Source organism: Thamnophis sirtalis, unplaced genomic scaffold (genome assembly GCF_051295495.1).
Source record: "Thamnophis sirtalis isolate CommonGarterSnake01/CBP01778 unplaced genomic scaffold, rThaSir2_p1.2 scaffold_6, whole genome shotgun sequence".
NCBI classification, from domain to species: domain Eukaryota; kingdom Metazoa; phylum Chordata; class Lepidosauria; order Squamata; family Natricidae; genus Thamnophis; species Thamnophis sirtalis.
In genome coordinates, this window is record NW_028261386.1 from 122,278,330 (window position 1) to 122,287,660 (window position 9,331).

Sequence of the window (9,331 nt, forward strand, 5' to 3'; positions counted from 1 at the left end):
CTATCTATCCATCCATCCATCTATCTTTCCTTCCTTCCATCCATCCATCCTTCCTTCCATTCATCCATCCATCTTTCCATCCATCCATCATTCCTTCCTTCCATCCATCTTTCCTTCCTTTCATCCATCCATCCATCCATCCATCCATCCATATGTATGTGTGATGTATTTTAAGAAAATCATTCTCAAATTTGATGTGCCTTAGATGTTTGGGGACTTCGGTTCCCTTATTTATTTATTTTTGCTGGGATGCGAAAGACTGTCCTGTATATATAAAAGATGCTACAGTCCTGGATCCAACCAAGGCCATTGAAGGTAGTCCTCGACGTATGACCACAATTGAACCCAAAATTTCTGTTAAGTGAGACATTTGTTAAGTGAGTTTTGCCCCATTTCTTGTCATGGTTATTAAGTGAATCACTGCAGTTGATAAGTTAGTAATCTGGTTGTTAAGTGAATCTGGCTTCTCCATTGACCTTGCTTGTCAGAAGATTGCAAAAGATGATCACATGACCCTGGACACAGCAACAGTCATAAATATGAACCAGTTGTCAAGCATCTGAATTTTGATCACATGACCAGGGAGATGTTGCAAAGGTGGTAGCTGAAAAACGGTCATAAGTTACATTTTGCAGTGCTGTTGTAACTTTGAACAGTCACTAAATGGATTTGTGTTTCTAGTGTTTTGGGCTAGGGGAAATAGTAGTGCTCGGAACAAGTCAACTGAATGCAAAAAACAAAAAGCCTGGGTAGTCATTAGTTGGTAACAAACAGATGCAAATAAATCATTCTTTGTTGTCATCTGGCACACATCCATACTCTTGTAGTCCAGATATGATAGCCTTAGCTGTAGCCTTCTTTAACTAAACATAATTTGATAACCATAATTTTCCTTGATTTATGAGGACATATTAATTAAAAAGAATGTGGAGAGGCAGTTTACTAGTAGGCTGGTTATGTGTTCTTGATTTAATATAGGATATAATCTTTCAAACCAATTCCCTCATTCAGGGCAGTAGGACACTGTAGAGTATATGCAAATCTTTTTCCTTCATTTAAAAAATAAATAAATTTCAAGATATTGCAATTAAAATATCTTTAAAATGCCTATAATTTATGGCACTAAATAGAAACTAAATAGCAATATAATAATATTATTGCTATAATAGGAAAGAAACATAACCTTAGAAGAAAGCTAGATTTCTTATAATAACTTAACTAATGTTAAAAAAAGTGTAAAATGAAGAAAAGAAGTAAAGAGTATACGCAGGAAAAAATGAGAGGGAAAAATCCTAGAAAATAGAGGGGTAAAATGAAAGCTGTGAGCTAATAAACAAAACTTAAAAAACAAACACCCAAATTATATCTAATTCTATATATTAGATCTACAGAAAAAGATACCTATTAAAAACCTATTTAAAATTGATAAATATATGTTGGATAATTAAACTTCTAAAATTTCTTCAAAAATTGTAATGGTTTGATTAGTAAACAATTAAGCCTAGACCATATGGATATTCCCCAATCATGCCTCTCCTCTCTTTTAATACAAAGCTAATTCAAAGGCTGAGAATTGATAGTTTTTAATAAGCCAATATTTGGAGTCACAAAATACTTCATAAATACATGGCTGCCTTTTTTACAACAATTTAAGCCTGCTATATGTAGTTATTGATAGCACTGAAAAACAAAGATTTCCCTTCCTGAACATTTTCAGATGCATTTTATTGATTTTTGGCTGCTAATCATGAAAATAACTTGTAGTTTAACCTTGTAATTTATCACATACTGTTTTATAGAAATCTTTGGTCTTTGCACAATAGCAATGTATACTCATTAGTAGTTGTTGGCTAAGCTAACATATGAAAGAAATATACAAAAACATGTAACTGTTGTTGAAACAAATCCAGTATACCAAGTGCAACAGAAATAGTAGTGGCTCTGTTGTGTGAATGCGGCTCAGGTATACCAAGTAGTATACAGGTAGTCCTTGATTTACAACCATTTGATTTACAACCATCTGTTTAGTGACCAAGTTACAACAGCATTGAAAAAATGACTTTTGACAGGTCTGTTGCAGCATTGATTTATTTATTTATTTATTACATTTGTATGCCGCCCTTTTCCCCGAAGGGGACTCAGGGCGGCTCACAATTCAATCAGGGAAGGGGATACAGACAAGGGAATTAAAAAGAATTAAGCATCCCTATGATCATGTGATTAAAATTCAGGCTTTTGGCAACTGGCTCATATTTATAACGATTGCAGTGGCCCAGGGTCATGTGATCACTTTATGCGACCTTCTGAGAGCAAAGTCACTGGGGAAGCCAGATTCAATTTGCACCTGTGTTACTAACTTAACATCAGCAGTGATTCCTATAACAACTGTGGCAAGAAAGCTTGTAAAATGGAGAAAAACTGTCTCGTTTAGCAACTGAAATTTTGGGCTCAATTGTGGTTGTAAGTCGAGGACTTCTTGTACTGTTGTTACATATGTGAATGGGACAGCTGTACAAGAGAGTTGCATTATATTAAAAAGAAATGGCCATTCAGGTGCTTCGATGTTCTATTAGTGGGACCACAAAATTGCCTGGAAAGCATTCAAGGATGTCATTGAGAATTTTTTTGGAAACTACAGAGCACCAAACTACGTTCAACTGACTGACAAACATCTTTGAGTATATAAGATTTGAAGTGCAACATGTCACTGAAGATTCATTTACTGCATTCTTTCTCAAACATCTAGATGCAGTCTCTAACGAAGTTTCACATGGATATTGCCACAATAGAAAATTATATCAGGGACGCTGGAATTATTTAATGCTGGCTGACCTTTGCATCAGACACTGTGTAGAAACGAATATTAGAAGCCAAATATTTTTAGCCCTGTTGAACTCATGAAATATGTTGGAAACATGATTAAATACATAATAATCATTAAAAGTTAATTTCATTTTTCTCAAGATTCCTACGTGACACAGTCATTCTGAAATTATATTTGTCTTCAGTTTGAAGGGGTTTGAAGTACTATTCCAATTTATTTGTATGTTGTTCAGATTTATGTTTGAATTTAAATATAATAAAGTTGCAATATCTCTGGAGTTTCAAAAGACCGTACGGGCATCAGAACCAAAGATGTGGATGTCAAGTATTTTAACAATATTGCTATGCAGCTTTTCTAGACAAATGCAATAATGAATGAATGACAATATGTTATGAGTGAACTTCACTCAGTTAGACACTCAATTAGAGTTGCTAAACATAAAATTTATTGGGAAAGCATGATTTCATCAAAGATGATTTACTAAAGTATAGTTATGAATATGAACTCTGTGCTTTTTTGTCCAGGTTGTGCCCAAAAATACCCATGCGGCTCTAAGGATAAGAAATTCCTTACAGACAAGAAATAATAGGCAAACAGAAATGGCTAAATATTATGAAATAATAGAATTTTATCAAGGGGAATACAAAATAAAATCAAGAGAAGAACTGGTGGCAGAGGGATATGGTTGCCAATGGTTTTCTTATTTACAGTTATTAGATTTAAAGAGTTTATGGTTTTGAACTCTGTAATTGAGTTTGAAATAGAATTAGGTATAGTTGATAAACATTAATTACTAAAATGTTTAAACTTTAATTGAAATTTTAAAGAGAACCAATGAAAAAAATATGATAAAGTGGGCTAAATGTTTTGGTTGAAATATACAGGTTGAAGAATGGGAAAATATGTGGTTAAAAGGATAGAAATTTACATTGTATTATATTAAGAATTTTAATAAAATGATATACTGTTGTTATATAACACCAGAAAAAAATGCATAAAATATATAAAGGCACTGCAAATTTATGTTGGAAATGCGAAACACAAGAACGGATATTTTTCATGTTTGATGGACATGTAATAAATGTTAGAAAACTCTGGATTCAAATACATACACTGAGCCAGAGAATTTTGAAGTTAATATTGAAATCAGAGGTCTTTCTTTGAAACTGATGGACAAGCGGTTGGAAAAAAAGTCATGGAACTTTGGTTTTTTGTATGAAAACTGCAGCAGATTATTGTGCAAAATAATGGAATGATTTGGCAATTTATTTCTATTTCTGTTTCTTATTGTGTGTGAATCTTAGCCTTAATTCCACTTTGAAGCTCCTGCACCTTGAGGGGTTTTGATGTGTTTCTGATTGCCCTGGGGTTTGTTTTCCTGTTTTCCTGAGTTAATCTTGGTCTTTTGTTTTTCTTATCCATGGGGTTTAATCCTATCAGGGACAGGGAAAAGGGAGTTTCCTAGTTTTAGCCTGATTCCCCTTATCTTAATGGCTCTACTTAAGTGCTTCTGTAGTCAGCTTTTGTTTCTTTTGTAAGAGCAAGCTGCTCTGAATTTTCCTTTCACATGGTGCTTCTTGGTTAAAGGGGAAGGGCTGGTTTCCTCTTAAAGGGGAAGGGATGGTTTAAGCCTATTGGCACTGCTTTAGTGGTTCTTGGCACTGTCATTTGGGGTGTACTTTCTACACTAGATGGTCAAATTGACTTATGTGATCAGAAAAAAACCCCCCAATATGTATGTTTGTTTCTTTGTATGTTTTATTGCTGACTACAAACCCTTTACGGACTTTTTGTGTGAAACAGGAAAAAAAATAAACTTATGATTTATAGTCTTGATTCCTTGCTTAGCTAGAATACATTATAGGAAGAAGAGAATAATGCAACTTTTAAAAATAGAGGTATATTTATAACTCCATTTGTAACTTTTAAAGAAGATCAAAAGCCGCATCTTTGGATTTTTTTTTCTTTTCTATTTTCTTTTACCTTTTCTTTCTTTTCTGCACTCTATTAAGTTTAGAAGATCCCCAAATCACAGACACTAGGCAAGAATTTTTTAAACATATTCTGAGTTCAGCTGCGCAGCTAACAGATTAATTTATTCAAACACATGAATTTAGCCCACAGGCTTTGCTACTGTTTCTTAAAGAACACAATACATTAATCATAGTATTTAAAATCAGTTTTATTAACAATAATATGGACATTTTATTATGTAATTACAATGAACACTGTATTTTATTGTGATGGTTGAAGCCATTCTAACATCAGTGGAAATGTCCTGTATATTTTATCATTGTTAGACAGACAATCACTTTCATTCCTCTGTGTGGGCCACGCCTGCACTTTATGGCATTACCGATGGCTTTTTGCTTATGGAAATAAATACAAATTTAAACGATTGGAAACTTTGTAAATACTCTTGGACAATTTAAAAAGTCACAGCAACCTTGATGTAATCAATCAGAATCCTTTTTAAAATATTTATCAGTGAGATGGTAGAGCAGAAATGAAACTAATCCCCTCTTCCAAACATCTGCCTTATCTCCTTGGCAGTTTTTTGATTTGATTGTTTATTTGATTGTTGGTCTGATGTTAATTTTTGAGTTAATCTATGCTGATCTGGGTGCTGATTGCTGGTGGAGAGATCCTTGGATCTTTTTGTTCCCCCTTTGGCTGGTTGATTATCTCTTTTGCATAGCCTACAGATGTTGTTAATGTCTATGCGTCTATTGATAGCTAATTTGTCAGAGTGCCAGGCTTCAATAAATCCCATGGTGTTTTTGGATTAGGCTTGGTTTAGAAGGGTCCCATTTTCCCAATTGAAACTATGATTCAACCCGCCTATGTGTTGTGAAATTAAAGAATTTTCATCATGGTTTCTGAGGCTAGCTGGTGTTCACGGATGTGTTTTGCCAGTCTTCTGAATGTTTGTCCTACATAGTGGTTGTTGCAGTCATTACATTGTATGTTGTAGATGACTTCTGTTTTTTTCTTCTAAGATTTCTTTTGGTTTGCTTAAGATGTTTTGAAGAGCTTTAGTTGGCTTGTGTGCAGAGGGGGGTTCCTGCCAGTTCGCACCAGTTTGGTAGAACTGGTTCGTCAAATCTACCGAACCGGTTAGAAGAGGATCCACCAGTGGACCCGGAAAGCAGGCCACACCTACAGAAGAGGTTCCAAATTTTTTTGAAACCCACCACTGGTCCTTGGATATGATTATTCTACACTATCATGCTCATATTTATAAAACTCAGTGCCTCTGTGAAAGGTAAGGATGACTACTGCGTTTGTGGTGCAATCAGAACATTGCGTGTGTTGAAGTTGTTTTAACGCAAACCAAAGATGCCTTTTAAAAAACAAGTTTACACCATATTCTTATGCATGCCAGTGCTGTGTGTGAGGTAATTTAAGGTGGTTCTGACAAGTGTCATTGGCATCTTCATATCCGGTCACATGAGTGGCAAGCCACTCTCATCCGGTCACATGGGTGGCAAGCCACTCCCACAAAGGAGGCCACACCCACAGAGTAGGTTCGAACAATTTTTGAAACCCACCACTGCTATAGACTATGCAAAAGAGACAACCGACCATCCAAAAAGGGAACAAAAAAGACCCAAGCACTTCTCCACCAGCAGTCAGCACCCAGATCACCTTAGATTAACTCCAAGGTTAACACCAGGCCAACAATCAAGTAAACAATACCCCAATCAAAAAACTGCCAAAGGAGCCAACAGAGAACAGTCCTACCAAAGAATCTCTAAAACGACCATCACCAATACTGACAGGACAAGCCAACATAATATAATCTGAGAGCAAACCCCACTCCTTCCTAGCAGGAATGACGTTACCTAGTTTGGATAATGAAATCTGTGCAAGAAAACAACCAAGGTCGGAGAGCACCAAGGACCCCCTCATTTTAACCTGAGCTACAAATATTCTCCTTTATTGGTCTTGGTACTTAATTATTACATTTTATCATAATGTCTCAGCAAGAACAATTCAGCTGGTTGTCATTCTACATATTTGTCTAGAATATACACCCTATTAAGTAAGTCCTGTTTAACTCACTGTTGCTCAAATAGAAGAAAAAGGCCTTCAGCTTTATTCTTTTGCTTACATATTTTCTTTGTTTTCTAAATTCTATGTTTTTCAGCGTTTTGTAAAAAAAAAAGTTTATTCCCTTTATCCCTGTTTGGTATTCTGTACATTAATGTTCAGAGTCAATGTGACATATGCGACGTAAGTATTAATTTTCCTCAGGAAATAATTGGAATACCAACATTTTCAGGTTAAAGATACGCTTAGCAAAAATAATAGTTTTGACTTTAATACTTTAAATGGGCACAACTCTTTATGTTGAGGAAACAAATAGGAATATTTATTTAGGACTAAGGCTGAATCCAGATATAGTACATTCTAAGAGAAAATACTTTGCCTAGTCAACAGAAGACACTTAAGTATCTGTCACGCTATTCAATGACAGCAGTCGATAAACACTTGACCAGCGTTAGTAAAAGTGTATGATCTTTGCCTTATAATGGAAAATGCTATTCATATTTAAATAAAAATATACACCAGAAGAAAATAAATATTTGTAAGAATGTATTAAAGACTATTCAATTCCCTCTTCAAGCAAGGGATACTATATTGTAAAAGGTATATGGAAAAGACCTTGGAAGAATGGGCCAAGGAACACTGCCTAGGGCAGTGATGGCGAACCTATGGCGCGCATGCCACAGGTAGCACGCGGAGCCCTCTCTGTGGGCACACGAGCTGTCGCCCAGCTCAATTCCATCATGCATACGCATGCGCCTCCCGCTGATTTTTGAGTCTGCCACATGTGGGAGATGTTTGTGCATGCGTGGGGAGTTGCACATGCATGTGTGAGGGGAGGGGGGTCACACATGCTTGCGGGGGAGCATGGGGGGGTGAAGCGCACTCCCCTGTGCTCCATTTTTGGTTTCAGGAGGGTTCAGGAAGGCCTGCTAGGGGACGCGGTGTGTGTGTGTGTGGGCATGCGGGGGGCGTGGGGGAGTCGTGGGTATGCACGCAGGGAGGGTCGTGCGTGCATGCACATGGAGGGCATGGTGCATTGCATTATGGGTGTGGGCATGTGCGCACACATTGTATGCGCACAATTTTGGCATGCAAGGACAAAAAGGTTAACCATCACTGGCCTAGGGAATGATCAGATGAGAGGCAGCATAGTCTGCAACTGGATAATAGATTTTGCAATTGGCTCAGAAGAGACTCCCAAGTTTCTTGCTGCAAAGGAGATGAAGGGAGAATTGCACTTTAAGACTTAAAAGACTCTGCTAATGTTGCTTTATAATCTAGTAGAATTAGCATCCGGTCCTGCGTCCGGTCTAATTTACCTAGTAAAGCTGAAAGATACGTTCAGTAAAATTAAAAGATGTGTATATAAATCAAGGATGTAGAACTTCCTCACCAGGCCTCCAGACTCACCCCAAAAGATTCAGGGCCAGCTTCTTCTGCACTACAGAGTGGTGCACTTCCTTAGGGATAGCAGTCAGCCTCTGGAAGTGGCTTTGATTGATTAAGACTTTAATATATAGTGTAATCCCCAAGTTGTTTTTAAAGGTTAGATCCCCCCAACCCCCACTTTATAGCTTCTTATGCAGCAGTGCATTGTAAGATATACTGTAAAGCTCTTAGAATATTAGTGGAAATACTGACTTTGTTCCCCACTTTATCCTTCACTGCATATTTATTATAGTCAGTGATATTCAGCAAGAAAAGAGAACATTCCTAGGCAGAAAGGGGTTTAACAAGGGAGTCAAATAAGGATTGTTGTTAAACTTTGATTTTGTCATTTCGGATAGGAAAAAAGATTTCAACATTATAATATTTCCAACTCCGTATAAGAATTCCAGCCTGAGGATACAATCGGAACTATTATTCTCCTATTTAATATTCAGGTTAAAATCTACATATATTCATTAAAGAAACTTCAGCAGTATTAAAAAGTACATGATTTTTTTTTTTGTAAAATCATGTATCTGTAAAATCTTTCTGTGAACAAGAGGGTAGGGTAATTTAAAGGCTAGTTATACGTTTGTAAAGATATTCCTGATTGGTGTTTCTTGAAGACCTATTCGGTTTCACAGGCAGCATTATAATTAATGTTATGAAGACTCAGCCTTGTCTTTTAATTAAGGCAACCAATAGCAGAGAATCACCAAACTACAAATTACTTTGCTGACACTGGAAATGGAGCTCTGTTTGAATACTGGCGTCCATGCGGATATCCTATATGGCAGGCTAATGTTCTCAATTGTATTGTTAGAAAGGGAAACTTCTCACTGCCTTCTCTGGCTTGCCTTGCTCCTTGGCAATAGCTCTTCTGATGAGTTCTAATTAATGCAAATGTAGGCTAATCAAAGGCACTATAAAGCATTGAAAGAGGGAAGGGCCATATTTGTAACTATCTTTGGCAGGACACACAGCACATAAACCCCTGGTTGGAAGTAATTTTGGTAGATTTTCCAG